Raw genomic sequence first — 21,719 nt, forward strand, 5'->3', positions numbered from 1 at the left:
AATTAAACCCCTTCTCTCTACTTTTAATTAAATTTACATTTAATTAAATAGTTTACCTCAATTAAATATTTCTAATTTATTTAAATCTCCAACTTGCAACCAAATTGAAATAAAGCAATTTATTTTAATTAATCCTTTATCCTCCACCCACTTGTATTTTCCTACAAATGCAAGTTGTACAACTATTTTAAATAAATAAATTATTTATTTAAAATCCTATTTATCCTCACCCACTTGAAATCATTAATGGCTTCGCTTAAAGTCTTCAAACTTAATGGCTTCCTTCTAGAGTCTTCTCAAACCTTTAATGGTTTCCCTTAAAGTTTTTAAACTTAATGGCTTCCTTCTAGAGTCTTCTTAAGCCTTTAATGGTTTCCCTTAAAGTCTTCAAACTTAATGGCTTCCTTCTAGAGTCTTCTTAAGCCTTTAGTGGTTTCCCTCAAACTCTTCAAGCATTTAATGCTTTATCTTCATTTTTCTCATGTAAATAAATTAAGATTTATTTAAATAAAATCCAAAATTCACATTCACATTTAAATAAATTTAAATATCTATTCAAATGCAAATTACACCATTTAATTGAAATAAATAATTTTATTTCAATTAAAAATCCGAAAATTCCTCCCACTTGCATTCTCCTACAAAATCCACTTGCATGCCTAAATCCCTTCTAGATTCTTCTAACTCCTTCTAATTAGCATAATCCTATCCTAATCATTGTCACATTTCTAAATAAAAGGAAGTAACTTCTCAAAAACCTCCAAAGTCTTCAATAACCATTAAAGGCTTTATGTCTTCAAATGGTTAACCTCTAAAGTCTTCCAAACCATTAAAGGCTCTTACATAACCATTTATGGTTAACTCACCTTTTACCTTTGGTTAGAGACTTTCCTCTAACTTAACCATCCTTTTGACTCACAGGTCTCTTCAAATCATTTATTTTTTTGACTAAGGTAGCCATTTAACCCTTGCACATTCATTTATCCCCTGGATAAAAGGAATATCCATTAACATGACCCTAACCCAACCCCCTAGGGTAACCATCATGTCCCCACAAGCATTTAATGCTTCCTACCTCTCCTCTCAAGCAGTTTTATGTTGACAATTGTCACCATTTCGTTGGTGAAAATTGCAAACATGGATTGATAACTTTCAATCTTGACCCTTGATAACTCCTCCAATCTTGACCCTCCATTTCCCTATTTTCACTATAAATAGAGCTCTCCTTCCTCCATTTCAAAGATCATCCAAGATTTTAGTATGTCACTTATGCTCAATTTTATCAATACATTTAGCCTCTCTTTGCAATAGGAATTAATCTAATATAGCATTTTAGAATATTTCCTTTATCATTAGCTTAAATCATTAACTAGTATATCATGTTAGGATAGTATTTATACTAACCTTGTCATCTTATAATCTAGTTTAACTCATTTGTAGAATCATGCATAAATAGGATGCATTCATATTAAAATCAATCAAAAGCATCCCTCATTCTTGCATTAGTCATCCCTAAGTCACTTTGCTCAGTGATATGAGAGCAAAGGCATTGGCTTGAGGGACCTTGTGAGATAGAGAACCATGGAGCCTACCTTGGGAAGTTGAGTCATTCTTCATGACTCCATAACTTGCACCAAGAAGTCCTATGGGTGTGCGGAAAAGCCTCTTTGAACATAATTTTCACATTTTAAGTTTTATTGCCCCACTTTTCCTGCATACAATGAGCATTTGATATCATCAAAATAAAAATCTGGTCAGTTCATGAACCACGAGATTGTGTGCTAAAGCAGTGAGAATGTGTGCTTGTTGCTCACAGACGAGAGCATGATTGGTAAGGTTTAGATTAGAAATAGATAGAAGTGGGGATCTGATCCCACAAAAGTAGGTTTACTAAATATGATAGGAGGAATGCAATCCTACTACTTTAGTCTAGCGGGATTAGAATCTTGTTGCTAGGGAAGGGGTAGGAAGGGCACCAAATTGGGATGCCATGAGATTTCATTCCCATGCCAATAGGATAGCGGACATGAATAGTGGGATTGCAATCCGACTATCCATGGACTGACAGGATTGCCTTGCCATTTTCCAAAAAAGAAAAATGCCACAAATGGTGGGATTGAAGGGAAATAAGGGAAAAAAGGAAGATTAGAAAATGAGAAGAGAGGATAGATATCAGAAATGTCTCTGACATGCTAGTTAGCTTGGATGTAGTGGAGCATAGACATCTTGGTGAGCTGAGTAGATTCAGACTTGTAGAGTGGGCTCGCATTGATGCAATCAGATTGGGTCATCTGACGTGCATGCCTCATATTAGATCTCATATGACCATGTTGACTGCATTGACAAAGAGATGGAGGAGCGACACTACCAATTTCCACTTGTTGACTAGGGATATTATTGTTACTGGTGAGGACATCTATCACATTTTGAGAAAGCCAATTAGAGGAGTTCGGGTGATTGTAGAGAAAACACCCCCAGATGATGCTATACAAAGATTGGTTGAGGCACCACCTAATTGACATATTTACTTTTTTGTATGTGCACTGGTTAGCAACTTCATTTTGCTAGATAGAGGTGGGCGATCAGTTGTACTTGGCATGATACATGTATTCATTGATGTTGTAGATGGTAGTTGACCGATGGCTTGGGGGACACTTGTTTTGATTGAGTTATACAAATAGATCCACCAGATATGTTACCATGGAGGTCACAATTTTGGTTATGTGACTTTGCTTCATGTATGGGCATGGGAGCATTTTGTAGTGACTCAACTTGTAGGATGGGTGGATAGGGCAACAAACCTACCTATTGTATATAGTTACATAGATGGATTGTATTATGAGGAGACTGAGGATGTTGACTACTAGAGAGTCATTTTTGATAGGTTGGATGTTACCCATATTACATGGTGACCATATATGACATTAGCAAGTTGGCCAGAGGATCCTTTCTATATTACTTCTATGTACATTATTAGCAAGGGGGAGCATGTGATAGAGCGATATAGACCTAATCAGGTTCATTGATAATTTAGTTTTGTATAGGATATTCCTGAGGCACCTCACAGATTTTGGAGGATCACAAATGAGAGAGTTGTAGAGTGGGGAGTACTTTTGGTAGATTGGTAGGTTCTCATTGATGAGTGGACATGACTAGTGCCCATAACATGGGATCCTAGGGTAGGATTAGTAGATCCGGGGGTTACTGATGCCTATACAACATGGTGGGCTCAACATAGGACCACTACATTTGAGAGAGCAGGATTGGCTCTTCTAGGGAGCAAGAGGAGAGAGGAGTCAAATTAGACAGTTATCAACCAATTAGGGATAGAGAAGAGGTAATGACCACCATAATTTTAAGACAATCCCAGGGGATATCCGTGGCACCACTTGTGGCAGCCAGGAGATAGAGGAGAGTCAAAGAAGGAGATGGGATAGGAGGAGAGGAGGCAGGAGATGAGAGAGAAAGGACATGGACACCAAGGATAGTAACTGAGACTTAGGTGATGGATGTTGATGCCCCTGTATCTACACCAACACCTACATAGGGATAGGGGTAAGGGAGGAGCACACTGAGCTAGGTACAACCTCACAGGTAGAGGATGGAGGAGAGAGGAGAGGGATCAATTTCAGCTCCAGATATGGCTACATGGATCTGGTCTCTATAGGAGGCAGTGGAGAGGGTGGAGGAGAGGTTCAAGATAGTCACCAGTGAGAGGGATAACCTTCACCTAGAGTAGGATATAGGAGAGAAGGCCAGAGTCCAGCTTCAGGCTGAGAGAGATAGATTTATATAAGAGACAAATGCAACCATGGCTACAAGGGATATCGATGAGCACGCTTGATGGAGGATAGAGGAGATGGTTGATAGGCACAAATGGGAGAGAGATGAGGCATAGTGCTAGGCTGAAGGAGGAGGAGGTGGTGGGTAGTTTTGGTAGATATGGTAGAGTGGTAGGAAACTGAGATTTAGACTCTTTCTCACAAGGCTAGATGGTATAGAGCTCAATATGAGAGAGTTGTCCCTTTAGACCAAAGAGAGATTTACACAACTCCACCTAGGGCAAGAGGATCTATAGACCTCTTGATTACATGATGATGTTGACTCTACATGTATGTGACTAGTAAATAGATAAAAAATATGTTACACATGAATAGTTTTATCTTATATGAATGCTAATATTATGAATCACATTAGATGTTGAATAAGCTAACACTAATACATTTGGACTAGATTTCTGATTGAGGTTTCCAATGGAGAAGGTATATTGTGGCCAAATTTGATTTATTTTTGAAAAAATGCCCGCATTCGTCGTAATTCCAATGGCAATTACCCATTTGGTTTCGACGAAGAAGGCATTAGCAATGAGAATTTTCTTTTTTTCAAAAAAGTGCTTGAGTTTGTTGTAATTCCAATGACAACGACCATTACAAAATAAAAAAAGAGGTGGGGAATTTGTTTATGAATTGAAATCCCACATAGGCATCCGTGGTGACTTCAACCCCCAAGAACATCAAACCCGAATCCCACGCAGGTGGTAGATTCAAATTGCCCTATTTTTTAATTTCATGTTGCAAAAAATATACATGTGGTGGTTAATTGTCCTAGTTTAATCTCGTAAAACCATAGAACTGTGACTAAGGAGTGAGCGTTCAATTTTGTATCAGCAATCCCTTCCTCCCGTATACGCACGTGTTGATTGTTCACATGAGATCACATCTCTTTGCGGAATCGTATCAAACAATTCATGAGCCTTTTCCATGTTTCCACATTTTGCATTCATGTCAAGCAGGGCATTTGCAAGTACAACACCTAACAAAATTCCTCTATCCATTATGCTTTGATGGATGTCCATACCTTGTTCCAAAGCTCCCATTTTTGCACAGGTAGGGAGGATGCTGGCAAAGGTTGTGGAATTTGGCTTTATGCCTTCCAATTTCATTTTCTTGAAAGTGTCTAAAGCCTTTTTGACAAATCCATTTTGTGCATATCCAGCAATCGTTGCAATCCACGAGACAACATTTCTTTCAAGCATTCTATCAAATAGTTCACATGCCTTGTCTATGCTTCCACATTTTGCATACATGTCTACCAAGGCAGTTACAACTACAACATCTGACAAAATTTCTCTACCCTTTATGCTTCGATGAATGTCCATACCCTGTTCCAAATCTCCCATTTTGGCACAGGCAGGGAGGATAGTAGCAATGGTCATGGAATTTGGCTTTACACCTGCCGATTGCATTTTCTTGAAATTTTCTAAAGCCTCCTCAACAAATCCATTTTATGTAGTTGCAACTACATCTGACAAAATTCCTCTATCTTTTATGCTTTGATGGATGTCCATACCCTGTTCCAAAGCTCCCATTTTGGCACAAGATGGGAGTAGGTTGGCAAACGTAACTAAAGAAATGCAATGATCAGCTCCAAAGACATCAAACCACTACTAACAAAACCGAGAGTCTAAAATATGATAGGGTAATAGTGTGAGTTGTCCTGAAATAAAATATTTTATTTTCAATTTCAACTAAAACATAATTACTCAGCCATTTAATGTTATTAATAAGTGTTTAATTTATGAAAGGGATAAATGGTTGGCCACAAGTACATGAGTTACTAAATGCACACAAATAAGTGAATTTGATATTCAAAACTATCTACAATGAATTCAATTTTTGTCCATTAGTCATTTATGTTTGCAATAAGCATCTTTCTTTGTTTTTATTAATCTTTATTCATAGTTATGTGCATATTTCACATTCTATAATTAGGACATCAATTGCTATGACTGAACACTAGCATGATGTTTGTGTTGTGGTATAGATGTGTGGAAACATAATTATGGGATTGTTATATTATAGAGATCATAAATATAGATATCGCATATTTGTTATAGCTCTTCTTGGATTGAGTCTAAAGTTGACATACAGTCATAAAGCCATTATTAGCAGATCTATCCATTTCTAGTAAAGACAATTGAGAAAGTCATTTTGATATTGAGAGTTTCTTATCTATTTACCTATTGATCATTATTAAGCCATAATATTTAGGTCTATTTATCTCTCTTGCAAAACCTTTGTAAGTGTCCTAGATTGTCCCTACTACTCACTCTTCAATTCGGAAAAATGGAGTTCTAAAGATTTGTTGCACAAGATGGTGTTGAACGTATCAAAAAGGCTAGCATGGAAGGCATGTTCAAGCTTCCACTTGTACAACTTACAACAAATGATTTGTTGATAGAAGAAATTCTTGAAATAGGGATACAATCGAAAGACAAGTAAGTACATACAAATCTCCTCAGTTGAAAGTAAAATCTGTGTATAAAAAGAGTACATTGAATCCCAATCCATAAACACAATAGAGATATCTATGGAGACTTAATTGGATGTAGCATGTCGCACCAAAGTTGTTAGAGTATGCTAAGCTAGTACATAATGTTTTGTAAAGCCACATTAGTATTTTAACCAGATCATTATCTACCAAAACTAACTATAGTAATCCTTTTGAGGATTAATTTCATGGTGCTAGATCTTCATTTAGTTCCACTTCTTGTTGGAGAAAAGAACAGTTATTTCTTGAGGTAGATGAATATCCCATCAACAAAGGACAAGACCCTTTCTAGAATATAACAAATTCTACTCCAACAAAAGATCATGGGGGTTTCACTAGAGATATTGAATAAGAGATAGACTTCTACTACTGCATTAAAAGCATTGACATGTTCTTCATTTATTGATGTAAACTCTCTATGACGCCACCACAACCAACAAAGGAGTAAAAAGTTGTTTGCAATGCATGGATTTTTAGGATTATCCTTTGAGAAAATAGAATTAAAGTATGGAAGCAGGATCTGCCAGCTCCTGAGGGAAAGACCATGTTATACAATAATTTCTATTTTCTTGCCTATGAAGAAAGACCATGTCAGACAATATCAACGAACAACAAAATAAGGAGACAATTGCTAGATTGTGGTCTAACTTGAAAAGAAAAGGTGATGGAAAATGTTATTGTCCGTGCAAAATTTGTAAGGGGTTAAAGACTAGAAGACTTCTAATCAAAACAACGAAGAAACATTGTAGGCTGCATGGTCACATTGAAGGTGGACATGATTATCATCCATTGGTAAGTTTTTCATTATATCATTTTGACAATTTATATACATAATAAATCACATGATGATGAGATCATGATCATGGTTTATTTATGTATATCAATTTTATATAGGTCGAGCACCCCGGAGCACATGGTATGGATCAACACAACCCTAAAAATATGGTTTTCGAAGTGGATGAACATGGAGGTGTGAATATCGAAGCTGAAGATAATGATCCCATGGAAGATGATGATCATGAGCCAGAAAACACAATTGAAGATGATGGTACAAATACATTGATCCATGACTCATTTAGTACTTGCGCAGCTGATCATGATGATGAAGATGACCTTGATGTTGTTCATGATGTCCCTCTACTTGAGAAGGCATCTGAGGCCCTTTATGAAGGCTCGCAGACAACTCTTCTCTCTGCTGTATTGTTGTTGGTGAACTTGAAGGTTATGAATGGTTTATCCAACATAACAATGTCATGTATATTAAGGCATGCCATATTTGTCATAATAAACTATGAATCATGTTGTACCATTAATATTATTTATTATAACAAATTATATTTTGTTGTTGTAGATTGATAGGTGAGTTTTTGTTACCACCGTCAAATATTCTACCTCGCTCATACCGAGAATTATCTGCTGTTATGAAAGATATTGGAATGGAGTATCAAGCAATAGATGCTTGTCCCAATGATCATATTATATATCACAAACAACATGAATTTCAAACTGAATGCCCTGAATGTCATATCAGTAGATATCGAATAGATCAAATAACAAAAGGGGTTCCTCGCAAGGTTCTTCGCTATATTCCCATTATTCCACGTATGCATCGATTATTCAAGTGTACTAGCTTGGTACAATTTATGGATTACCATGCATGCAATAGAAGTCGAGATGACATTATTCGAATGCCTACGGATGGTTCAGCATTTATGGACATAGAGGAAAAGTGGTCACACTTTAAAGAAGAACCTCGTAATCTCAGGCTTTCATTGGCAACGGATGGTGTCAATCCATTTGGAGAGATGAGATCTGTTTACTCACTGTGGCCTATTTTTGTTATCAACAAATGGATGTCAATAAAGAGGGAGCACATAGTGTTGGCAATGATTGTTCCAGGTATTTTATCATTTAAATATAGTCGTCCAAATTTAATTATAAATATTGCAGTAAAATGATCATAATAATTATGTAATGTTTTTGTTCATTTGATTAGGTAAGTACCAAGTTAAAGATATGAATGTATATATTGAGCCTCTTATCGATGAGTTGCTAGAGTTATGGAATGGTGTCACTATGTATGATGTCTCTAGACCAATAGAACAAAGACAATTTCAATTCCGTGCGATGCTTCTATGGACAATACACGATGCCCTGGGGCTAACACATTTTTGTGGTATGTTATAGTGTTTAAGTTGTGCATGAACATTATAATTCAAAAAATTATCATATTTAATCCAATTATAAATTATCTTGTAGGTCTTCAAACAAAGGAAAAATTTGCATGTCCTGTTTGTGGTCCAAAGATGAAATCTCATCATTCAAAAAGTTTAGGAAAGTAGGTGTTTGATGAGTATAGGCACTTTCTCCACAAAAATCATAAGTGTAGCATCGGAATTAGGAAATCATCAAAGCAATATATAAAAGGACATATTATTCATTATTAGCTCAATCACACATTGCAATGATCTAATCCTAAGCACACTCAATAGAGACATAAAAACAAAGCATTCAAAAGAAAATATCATGCAAACCAGATAACAATTTGGATGCTTCTTCCATGTGGCTCCATTGTTCTTCTTTCCTCTTCAAATGGATTTGTGGATCTCACCTACAAGTGCACATACAATTGAAAGCAAGATTGACTTTGATGAAAAGCTCAAGAGTACTAGAAGCATAAGTTCGATAGTCTGATAGGAATTATTAGGGGATTTGATTGAAGAAATTCATCCAATTTATAGGGAAATTGGAGAAATGAACAAATTAGCATGATAGTGATTCGAATGGAAATTCAAATCAAGAATAGCAAAATTATGACATGTTGCTATGCAAAGATTTATGACAATTTTATGACAAATTCTATGACAAATTGCTATGTCAAGACAAATTCTATGACAAATTGCTATGTCAAGAGTATGACGCATGAAGCACAAAAATAGGGAGCACTAAAGACAATTTAATTAGGTGGAATTGCAATTAGGAAATTAGAAAATAGGTGGAAATTAATGAAAATTAGAAATTAGTGAATTAATCAATAATTTTTCATTTATTAATAATTCACAAAGAGGGAAAATTGATGAAAGATTAGGAAATTAGGTGAATGAATTAATAATTTTCATTTACTAATTAATTCACAAAAAGAGGAATAATGATGAAAGATTTAGGAAATTAGGTGAATCAATTAATAATTTTTTCATTTATTAATTAATTCACAAAAAGAGGAATAATTAGCCAATCAAATGAAACATTTAATTGCGACACGAAGACCTAGGATAAATAAATAAATTATTTAATCCTAGAGGAAGAAATGACACACAAGGTTAAATGATTAAATCAAAAACCTTGGAAGATGAATTAGGTCTTGAAAGATAATTGACTCGATTTGATTTGATTTTGGATTGATAAATGACCAATGTGATAAATGATTTGATTGATAAAATACGCCAATTGACGAGGAACAATGACAAATTGATCCAAATTGACATAATTAAGATAGACAATGATCGATAGCAAAATTGATCGTAAAATGACAAGATCGACAAGAGGACAAGAATCGACGACAAGATTGAAAATGACCACGATCAATGACAAATTGATCGCAAAATGACAAGATCGAACATGACAACAATCGATCGCATGATGACAAGATTGAAAAGAGGACAAAACCCTAATTAGGATTGATGATGTCCAAAATGATAAGATTGATGAGAGGACAAAACCCTAATTAGGATTGATGATGTCCAAAATGATGACAAATAAGCACGCTCATTGATGCAACAAGATAAAATCGATCAAAATCATGACTGGATAATGTTGTCGACAAGACCAAATTTGAGGACGAGATGATTGAAGAATATAGAAGAATGACTCGATGTTCACAAATGATAAAGACCAAGTGCGTGACATAGGAGAAATGTTAATGCGACGTAAAAACCTAAAATGAGGCAATGCGCAATTGTTAAAGTATGACTTCGCAAGCGTTGACCATTTTTGGGTGTCTACATTTTGCCCCTCTTTGAGACAATGTGATTTTAAGCGTTGTTTCAAAGAACAATAACTAAAATGCCCCAGACAACTGACAATGACATATGCATGCCCCCTCGAGGAATTGGCCGAAAACATGCAAAAAAAGAGGCCAATTGATCGATAAGAATGATAGAAAATGATAGGATCAAACGGACTGACAATCGAAGATCGGATGCATGAAGGACAAGCAATGTAAGGTGCACAAGACCATGACCAACATAAGATGGAGAAGATGCACGTCCATCTATGCAATGACAAAGAGCTATAAATGGGACCACGAGGGTGAAAAGAACTCATTTGCACTAGACAAAGAGGAGGATTTGTTGCTCTGGACAAAAACACTTGCAGAGAGATGGCGAACATTCCAATGGTGGATCACCTTGGAGAACATGTACGCACATTCAGACGACTGGACGACGCAGGAGCAGTGGTATGGATCTCAAAAACCCATGTTTTCAATTTCATGAATTTGACTCATTTGCGGGACATTGCGGGGCCCATAGGGGATGCAAAAGAGGACTTCTGCGCTTGTGTAGTCTAATTCTGTGCTTGTGTCATGTCTTCTGCGCTTGTGTAGGAAAACACAAGCGCAAGTTACCTGACACAGGCACAGGTTCTCTGACACAGGTGCAATTGTGCATAAAGAACTCACTTTTGATTCAAAACTGCATCCAAATGACCTAAAAAGGGGGGAGAAGGGTAGGATAGGTCAATGTAGATGAAAAACACCCTGATTTGGACATGAAAATGAGGAAATGCAACCTGTAGGAGCAAACCCTAAAACTAACAAAATGATGCCCCGATTGTGATGCAGAGTCGACAGTATCTGTTGATCACACGAGAGAACCGACCAGACTGCTTCATGTTACGACATAGACTCAAAAGTACGAACAGATATACAATAGCAGGACTTGGGATAGGAGGGACATCATCCTTGAGACATGGCAGGGATGAGGAGGATAGAGGGAGCACCCAGTGACAGAGGCACGTGCTCCTTACGACAGACAGTGGACATTATGTATTTTGACATTTTGTAGTCAGCCTGCGGGCCATACTTAGGACAGACAGTCCAATTTTGTACTCCGATATTATTGTGACATATGATATGATATGCATCGATATGATGAGATGCAAATGACTTGTGACATATGTTATTTTCCATGTATGGATGACTTATGCACTGTTGATTTACCATTGTGGAACATGTATGGATATGTTTTTGTTATGTGTTTTTGATGCCTTGATAGTATGAAATGGATAAAATGCTTGATATGATGCTTAATGTAATGCAAATGTACTAACCAAATGGATGCAGGATGCAACATATGTGTTTGGATATCAGAGCACTAGACCGAACTGACTATCCGGACTGACGGAAGAAATGTTAGTAAGAAGAAATGAGACAGGGGAGAGTTAGAAACGGAGAAAAACTTGCTTTCAGTAATGCACTTTGTAGGTGAGAACCTTTATTTTTATGTAGCAAAATGGATGCGTAGCATCATGGCATTGAAGGCCAGAGCTGAAATGCAACCCTTTTTGCAAAAGACAAACACATCACAGACAAACGACAATCACAATAAAAAAAAAGGACCATGATCCATCCCGGTCACTCTAAATCACTCAGTGACATCATCGAGCAACATAGGAACATGACCGAAGCCAAAGATAAATCAATAAAAAGATAAGATGCACAAATTCCAACAAGTCAAACAAACATCCTGATCTTTATTGTCAAAAGTTGAAAGTGCTGATAGGATGATCATGCTGTCTGGTTTCAGGATATGCGGTACCCCGTCTAAGACAGGACACAGTCTGGTTTCGAGTATACCACACCCTGTATAAGACCCATGATAGAAGAGACAAGGACAAATGATTTTGAGGTTGATTGATATGACACTTTTTGATCAGTTTGAATGTTTGGTTTGAATGAAAAAGTTCATCTGTTAAGGCGTGATTTCATTAAAGCGCAGTGTTTGATTGATTGCGAGTCATTGGATGGATGCTCAGTGATCTGTCTATGCACAAAAAGAGATCCTTTATTGACTGAAGGTTGTTGTCGACAAGACCAAATTCGAAGGCGAGATGATAGAAGAATGACTCAATGCTCGCAAATGATAAAAACCAAGTGCGTAACATAGGAGAAATGTTAATGCGACGCAAAAACCTAAGATGAGGCAATGCACCAATGTTAGAGTATGATCCCGGAAGCGTTGACCATTTTTAGGTGTCTACATTTTGCCCCTCTTTGAGACAATGCGATTTTAAGCATTGTTTCAAAGAACAATAATGAAAATGCCCCAGACAATGATAATGACATATGCATGCCCCCTCGAGGAATTGGCCGGAAACATCTAGAAAAGAGGCCAATTGATCGATAAGAATGACAGAAAATGATAGGTTCGAACAGATCGCCAAGACTGACGGAAGAAATGTTAGTAAGAAGAAATTAGACAAAGGATAGTTAGAGATGAAGAAAAACTTGCTTTCAGTAATGCACTTTGTAGGTGAGAACCTTTATTTAATGTAGCAAAATGGATGCGTAGCATCATGGCATTGAAGGCCAGAGCTGAAATGCAACCCTTTTTTTGCAAAAGACAGACACATCACAGACAAATGACAATCACAATCAAAAAAGAAAAAGACCATGAGCCATCCCGGTCACTCTAAATCACTCAGTGACATCATCGAGCAACATAAGAACATGATCGAAGCCAAAGATAAATCAATAAAAGAAATAAGATACACAAATTCAAGCAAATCAGACAAACATCTTGATCTTCATTGTCAAAAGTTGAAAGTGCTGATAGGACGATCATGCTGTCTGGTTTCAGGACATGTGGTACCCCGTCTAAGACAGGACACAGTCTGGTTTTGAGTATACCACACCCTGTATAAGACCCATGATAGTAAGGACAAATGATTTTGAGGTAACGTTCGATTGATAAGACAAGTGCGATCAGTTTGAATGTTTGGTTTGATTGAAAGAGTTCATCTAGTTAAAGCATGACTTCATTAAAGCACAACGTTTGATTGATTGCGAGTCATTGGATGGATGCTCAGTGATCTGTCTATGCACAAAAAGAGATCCTTTATTGACAAGATGCTTGTTTTTTGGATTTTAATGTTTTGAAATGTTTTTGTTCATTTTTTTTTTTCAGGACGTTTTATGATTTTTAGGGATTTTCAATTTGTTGATTTTTAGATACTTTTTTTCAGGACATTATTCGATTTTTTTGAATTTTTTTTTTTTTTTTCAGGACTTTATTTGATTTTTTTAATGATTTTTTAAGGACATTTTTAAAAATTTTTTTTTAAGAGACTTTTTTCAGGACATTTTTTTAATTTTTATGATTTTTTCAGGACATTTTTTCAATTTTTATGATCTTTTTCAGGACATTTTTAAATTTTTATGAAGATTTTTTTCAAAACATTATTTGATTTTTATGATTTTGCCCCCAGTGTCTAGCAAGACAACGAATATGACAAGTGAATAAATAGGCTTGCTGAAATGTTGGTGGATAGAGGGAAGACAAAGGCCTTTTATCATGGAGACAATGCAGATGCAATTCTCAAGAGCTATGGCATGATGGGACAAGAGACTGGATATGAAAATGTAAAGTAGGAACATGGCCTGAGGGACATGTCAAGAGGTGTTTTGAAACCATGTTTAAATTTTGTGTCCTTATGTCAGATCAAGATCAAGAGACATAAAAAGAGTGTATGGATAGTGATAAGATATGGATAGGATAAGCAAGACCAAGAATGGATAAGGGACATGGATTGAAGGTCGGGATTGGCTAAGGGACAGTGGCAGAAAGTTGCAATAAGCCAGGGAATATGGATGAAAGGTTGAAATAAGCAAATGGGCAAATGACCAAAAGCTATGATAGACTAAAAGCTGCAAACAAGATGCATGATGCTCATGATGATCCTCAGCCTTGTCAAGATCAAAGGTGGAAAGGGAAAATTGGACATGAGGGATGATAGGACAAGGAAGGGTAATGACAGGGGTTCGATAGGATAATGCAGGGCAATAGGATATGAAGGAGTATGATAGGGGTATGATAGGATAATGAAGGGCAATAGGATATGAAGGAGGAAATCTGCCCCCAAGTGTGGTGTGCAAGAAGTTCATAAATTACACATGATGCTTGTTTGTCAGGTTTTCATCATGGTACTTGCCCAAGGCGCCTGTTTGCCAGGTTTTCACCAGTGAACAAATTATTTTTCTTTACTTTTTTTCTTTTCTTTTGTCTTTTTTTTTTTTTTTTTTTTGAGCTTTTTGATTTTTTCAATAGAAGATGGACACATGATAGGGGATGGAAGAAGGACTCAAGTGTCTTTTTGTTTGGATAGTAGCCTTGAAATAAATGGACCATGACCTTAAAAAGTATGCTCAAAGACGTTGGTAGGATAAGGACATGGAAAATGAGATGAAACTAAGGCAAGGATTTATGCAAAGGATGGGATCAAAGGGATCGAAGGATGGAAAATATGCATTGGATAATGGATAGGGTATTGGAATAATTGGGCTTGAGTGGACGGAAATGTTGGCAAGATCGACATTGGCACACACCTTGAGGGGTGATGGACCGATGGAGGAAAGACGTATTTTGGATATTGAGATTTGGATGGAGGAATAGCTTGAGATTTTGGGACATAAGGACCCAAAATGGAAGAAGGAAGTGATAGAGGAACAAATTTGAGAGGTTTGGATGGAGGAATAGCAACTTTGGATGCCAAGTTGGATTTTTCTTTAGGCTTTTGTGCTTCAAGGAGCCGCTTAGGGATCCACATGGTTTTTGATTTTTCATGCTTTTGCGGTTCCTTAGAGTGCATTGCTTGCACAAGGGATTTAGGAACCCATATATATTTTGACTTTGCTTTAATTTTCTCAGTGGGCCTTTGTGGCCTTTTGGATATTTCTTTTTCTTTATAGATCATATTGTTCTTTGTTTTGACATGTCAATTATATTGGACATGTTGATCCTTGAATACATGTGGATTTCTAGACTTATGACTTTTATGCTTGGCATCCAAATTGCTTGGAAGAGAGAATGAATGTTGGTGTGGATGGGAATGATATGGAGGCATGTGGGATGGATGGAATTTACTCAAGGATGTGTGCCTTTGCTGATGTTGCATAGGAGATGGAGGGATATAGGGACCTAGAATGGATGGAAGCGATGATGGGGAAGGTGGACATTTGGATTTTGACTTTGAAGGGATACCAACGCCTTGAGTGTGAGCTCTGTAGACATGACCCTTAAGATCTTCTTTGATATGGAGAGATTCTTTCTTATGGAGATCTACTCCTTCGCCTTTATGAATATCTTGACTTGTAGGAGACTCTTTTCTTTGGGAAGAAGACGCGAGTCCATTATGAGGTGGATATGATATGAGAGAAATAATGAGATCTTGAAGTGGATCGGATTGCACCAAAGTGGAAGAACCCATTATGCATGTCGAGGGTTCATGAACATCTTGGACTGACACGTTAGAATCATGAAGGGGATTAGGATCATGAGAGGGACTAGGATTTTGTAGTGGACATGGTTCAATGACAGGCTCTTCAAGAGATGGAATGGGAGAAATAATGGGATCATCACAAGAAATGAGATCTTGGAGTGGATATGCTGGATTAGGACGTGGAGATGGAGGAACAAGTGGAGCTTGTGGAGGATCTGAAGGAATAATTTGATCTTGACAAGGAGGAATATCATTGGAATCCTCTTTAAAGGTGCTTTGCTCTTGACTTTTAATGGGATCATCGGAAAGGATGGAAGGGATATCTTGATCTTTCTTAGGAAGTGGAATGTCAATGGGATTTGAAAGGACATTGTGTTCATGAAATGGAAGGGGATCGTTTGGGATTGGATGGACTGGGATATATTGATCTTGCTCGGGGAATGGAGTGTCAATAGGACTTTTGATATGATGGACAAGAATAGGGGAATCATTGTGAGTGTTTGGGGACATGGGGTCTTGGTCAACAATTGGATGGGATGATAAGGTTTCAGGATCTTGATCTTGATCTATTTTAAGACACGTTTCTTCATGCTCTAAATTATCCTCTTGACATGGGGTTAGACTTTGGACAAGCATGGGGGATTCGGACAAGGGCTCAATATTTTGGCATGAAGGAAATGCACTTTGAACATTTGTGATGGATTTTGGCAAGGAGTCAATGCTTGACCATGAGGAAGAGGGACTTTGAATGGGGTCCTCTAAAATAGGTAATGGCAATAAAATGCATGGTGGCATTGGGTCTTGTATTTCTGAAACATGACAAGGATGGGCATCATGAATTGGATTATTTTGGCAATCAATTATGGATAGCTCTTGGATAATTTCATCCTTGGATGTATTATTTGATGAGGACAATATGGAAGGTTCTTGTGAAACTTCTAGAGGTGTAGGGATAGATGCCACTGGAGAGTCAATTTGTTTGTGAGGGGATGAGGCATTGCTAGACATAAGTGTATTATCTTTATCTTCCTCAAAGAACTCACTTGGTAGTTTCCTTAAGAGCATTGCAATAAAGCCACCTTTCTTTTGAGGTTTTGACATGATTGGACTTGGAATTTGAACTTGTTTTTGATTTGATGTCATGTTTTGATTTCGAACTAGATGTTGATCAGATTGGTTTGACATGTTCAAAATTTGGCTTGGTGTGGGCTGTAACCTTTGTTTTTGAATGTTTGGTTGTTGTTGTTGACATTGATATTCCACCATTGGTTGAATCATTTGTTGACATTGTATAGTTGGTTGGACATATTGTTGAAATTGGACCATTGGTTGTGTTGGTTGTATATGTTGGACAATTGGTTGAACCATTGGTTGTGATGGTTGAAAATGTGATTGATAGTAAACACCTTCTTGTTCTTGATGTGAAGGCACATAATGTTGAAATTGATGTTGTCTCTTTTCTTGAAATTGTTTCATCATCTCTATTTGGGAGAGGAGAGCTGGTATGTCTGATCGTTCGATAAGAGACCTTACATCAATTGGCTCAATATTTGGATTTCGACCTGGAAGTTTTCGAAACATTTTGGACATTTGTGATCTATTCTTCGCAATGTTTTTCACTCTTTGTTCCAAAATCTCATTTTCTTGAGCTAGTTTCTCCTCTAGTTTTTGTATTTGGAGACTTGTTTCATCATAAAAAGTTTGATCAATATTGCCTTGTTGTTGGGTTGGATATAATTGTGGTTGCCTTGGATTAAAATTTGATTGCATCATTGGTGCTTGGAACCTTGTTTCAATAGACATGTCACTATGCAAATGCAATTTTTTTGGAATTTTTCAAGGATAATGTATGATATGCAACTAAATGCAAACTAAATAGATGAAAATGCAATCTATGTTTTTGGTTATTTTTCAAGATTTTGACAAACTTATGAATGCAAATCTAAGAGAGGGACCCTTAGGAAATTGGAATGATGTCTAGACCTCAAAGGACAAAAGGACCAAGTGACAAAAGGACAAAATGACAATGTCTCCCCTATATGCTTGGATACTAAGCTAGGTTTGACCAAATGATATTGATGACAAAAAGACAAAGGTTTGATAAGGTCTAGACTTCTTAACAATGACTTAGGGTTTATCAAAGATTTGGATTACTCAAGTATGACAAAACCTAGTTTTGACACTATATGCAAAGGGACAATTACTATGCAAATGACCCTAATATGATATGATAATGACCCAAGCTTAATGAAGAGACCTAGGGTATGCAAATATGAATGACAATGGTATGACTTTAATGCAAGAGGACATATGCAAATGGATGACTCTTACTGATATGCAAAGGAATATGACTTAGGTGAAACCTAACCTTGGTACTTGACAAATGACTTTGCAAAATGCAACCTAGGATGAACCTAAATGTAAGTGACATGCATGTTAAGACAATATTTTGAACAATGTTTGACAACCATGTTTGAAAGTGATTTTTTGAATCTTGTTGAACGTTTGTTGGATGAATGTCTCTTGTTTTTAAACTTATGTTGGATCAATTTACCTTGTTCTTGAAATGACATGCAATTCAACTTTTGACAAGCAAAGAAGACAAGATATTTCAACTTAGACTCAAGACAATCATGCTCATTTCCACATTTCTTATGGTAGGCAAAGACATTAGATACTTGAGAGGTAGACTCATTATGAGAGTCAAGGAGAATACATAGATGCTTGACCCCACGGGCTCCCCTCCACGGCACTCACTTCTCAGGGCAGCCAAGCATCAGTCCCCATGGAAATCTCCCCATGGTGAACTTAGTATCTCTTCCAAGTATCCGAACTTGTCCTTCTCAAGCAACTAGAAGGGTTTTTGGCCTCTAAAAACAAGGTGTTTAGTAAGGATTTCTGTTAAGCGTTACTCCTTGATGTCATGAAAGCATGATTGAGACATTAAGCCCATCAAGATACCAAAAAAATGTAGTCGCGCAAGCACGATTTAGACCAAGAGGCCCTACTTAGATGTTGATATGAGAAAGAGTCCAAGGGTCATCACTTCCCAAGTAACTACAATTCCCACATAACACTTCCTTCAAAGCTTTCACTCATCGGGTATTTTTTTATAGTGAGTTAGAATGACAAGGTATTCTAGCCGTACTCACTTTGGGTCGTTCCCTTCTCATGATTATCACTTGCTTGCAAAAGCAAAGTGGTCGGGAAGGCAGGCCCTCTAAATGTGACACACAATCAACAACACAAGCATGGTATCGAAGATCTAGATTTCTGATCACCCTATGAAGGATGAGAGCATACTCTCCTACTCCAATGTCACACTTAACAATCAAAGAAAACAAATGTTCATTCCCACCTATTTATAAATCACTAAGTGCCTAATTAAAAATCATAAACACAAAAGTTTGGTTGTTTCTCCAAGGCAACCTGCAAAACCCAAGTTAGAGGTTTGATTTGTTGTCTTTGACCATCGATTCTACATAACACATGTTAGTAGTTTAATTTGTAGTCTTTGACATGCATATGCCAAGATTCTGCACAAATAATTAGTACCAAAATCCAAAGCACAGAAAACAGAATGCAAAAACACCAAAAATTTCAAGTAAACACTGCATTTTTTCCCTCTATTCTGGACTTTACACAGGCGCAGAAGTCATGACACAAGCGCAGAATGTATGACAGAAGCGCAGAATGTCCTCTACACAAGCGCAGAATGTCTGACACAGGCACAAGTTGTCTTACACAAGCGCATAAGTCTCCAGAATACCCTGCATGGCCCTGTTTTTGGGTTTTTGACCTGCAAAATCAACTTGAAAGCACTCCAAAACATAGTAAAGGGGTTAGAAGGTTAGTATTCACGTCGGGTTCACCAATTAATGTAGCATCGGAATTAGGAAATCATCAAAGCAATATATAAAAGGACATATTATTCATTATTAGCTCAATCACACATTGCAATGATCTAATCCTAAGAACACTCAATAGAGACATAAAAACAAAGCATTCAAAAGCAAATATCATGCAAACCAGATAACAATTTGGATGCTTCTTCCATGCGGCTCCATTGTTCTTCTTTCCTCTTCAAATGGATTTGTGGATCTCACCTACAAGTGCACATACAATTGAAAGCAAGATTGACTTTGATGAAAAGCTCAAGAGTACTAGAAGCATAAGTTCGATAGTCTGATAGCAATTATTAGGGGATTTGATTGAAGAAATTCATCCAATTTATAGGGAAATTGGAGAAATGAAAAAATTAGCATGATAGTGATTCGAATGGAAATTCAAATCAAGAATAGCAAAATTATGACATGTTGCTATGCAAAGATTTATGACAATTTTATGACAAATTCTATGACAAATTGCTATGTCAAGACAAATTCTATGACAAATTGCTATGTCAAGACAAATTCTATGACAAATTGCTATGTCAAGAGTATGACGCATGAAGCACAAAAATAGGGAGCACTAAAGACAGTTTAATTAGGTGGAATTGCAATTAGGAAATTAGAAAATAGGTGGAAATTAATGAAAATTAGAAATTAGTGAATTAATCAATAATTTTTCATTTATTAATAATTCACAAAGAGGGAAAATTGATGAAAGATTAGGAAATTAGGTGAATGAATTAATAATTTTCATTTACTAATTAATTCACAAAAAGAGGAATAATGATGAAAGATTTAGGAAATTAGGTGAATCAATTAATAATTTTTTCATTTATTAATTAATTCACAAAAAGAGGAATAATTAGCCAATCAAATGAAACATTTAATTGCGACACGAAGACCTAGGATAAATAAATAAATTATTTAATCCTAGAGGAAGAAATGACACACAAGGTTAAATGATTAAATCAAAAACCCTGGAAGACGAATTAGGTCTTGAAAGATAATTGACTCGATTTGATTTGATTTTGGATTGATAAATGACCAATGTGATAAATGATTTGATTGATAAAATACGCCAATTGACGAGGAACAATGACAAATTGATCCAAATTGACATAATTAAGACAGACGATGATCGATAGCAAAATTGATCGTAAAATGACAAGATCGACAAGAGGACAAGAATCGACGACAAAATGGATTGCAAGACGACAAGATTGAAAATGACCACGATCAATGACAAATTGATCGCAAAATGACAAGATCGAACATGACAACGATCGATCGCATGATGACAAGATTGAAAAGAGGACAAAACCCTAATTAGGATTGATGATGTCCAAAATGATAAGATTGATGAGAGGACAAAACCCTAATTAGGATTGACGATGTCCAAAATGATGAAAAATAAGCACGCTCATTGATGCAACAAGATAAAATCGATCAAAATCATGACTGGATAATGTTGTCGACAAGACCAAATTCGAGGACGAGATGATTGAAGAATATAGAAGAATGACTCGATGTTCACAAATGATAAAGACCAAGTGCGTGACATAGGAGAAATGTTAATGCGATGCAAAAACCTAAAATGAGGCAATGCGCAATTGTTAAAGTATGATTTCGCAAGCGTTGACCATTTTTGAGTGTCTACAATAAGTATCAAAATATTGAAAAACATCTTTTCAATGGGAAAGAAGAGAATACATCAAAGCCATGAAGAGTGACACCTCACCTGTGGAAGGTGGAATATAATAGAATTAATCGTCAAGGTAATGCCATTCCATCTATTGGTTTGTGATAAAACATCTTTTCTATTTTGTTTTGTTTACTGATGATGTGATTGATGATCCGTAAGGTCGTGAAGGCATAAATGACCACCTTCCTAAGGGAATAAAAAGTTATCCCTGATAATTTAGTAGGTTTCCCTACTATGAGAAATTACAAATTATTCATTTGTTTGATAGTATGCATATTGGAAAGAATATAACAGAGACATTA

Source organism: Cryptomeria japonica, chromosome 1 (assembly GCF_030272615.1).
Source record: "Cryptomeria japonica chromosome 1, Sugi_1.0, whole genome shotgun sequence".
Taxonomy (NCBI): domain Eukaryota; kingdom Viridiplantae; phylum Streptophyta; class Pinopsida; order Cupressales; family Cupressaceae; genus Cryptomeria; species Cryptomeria japonica.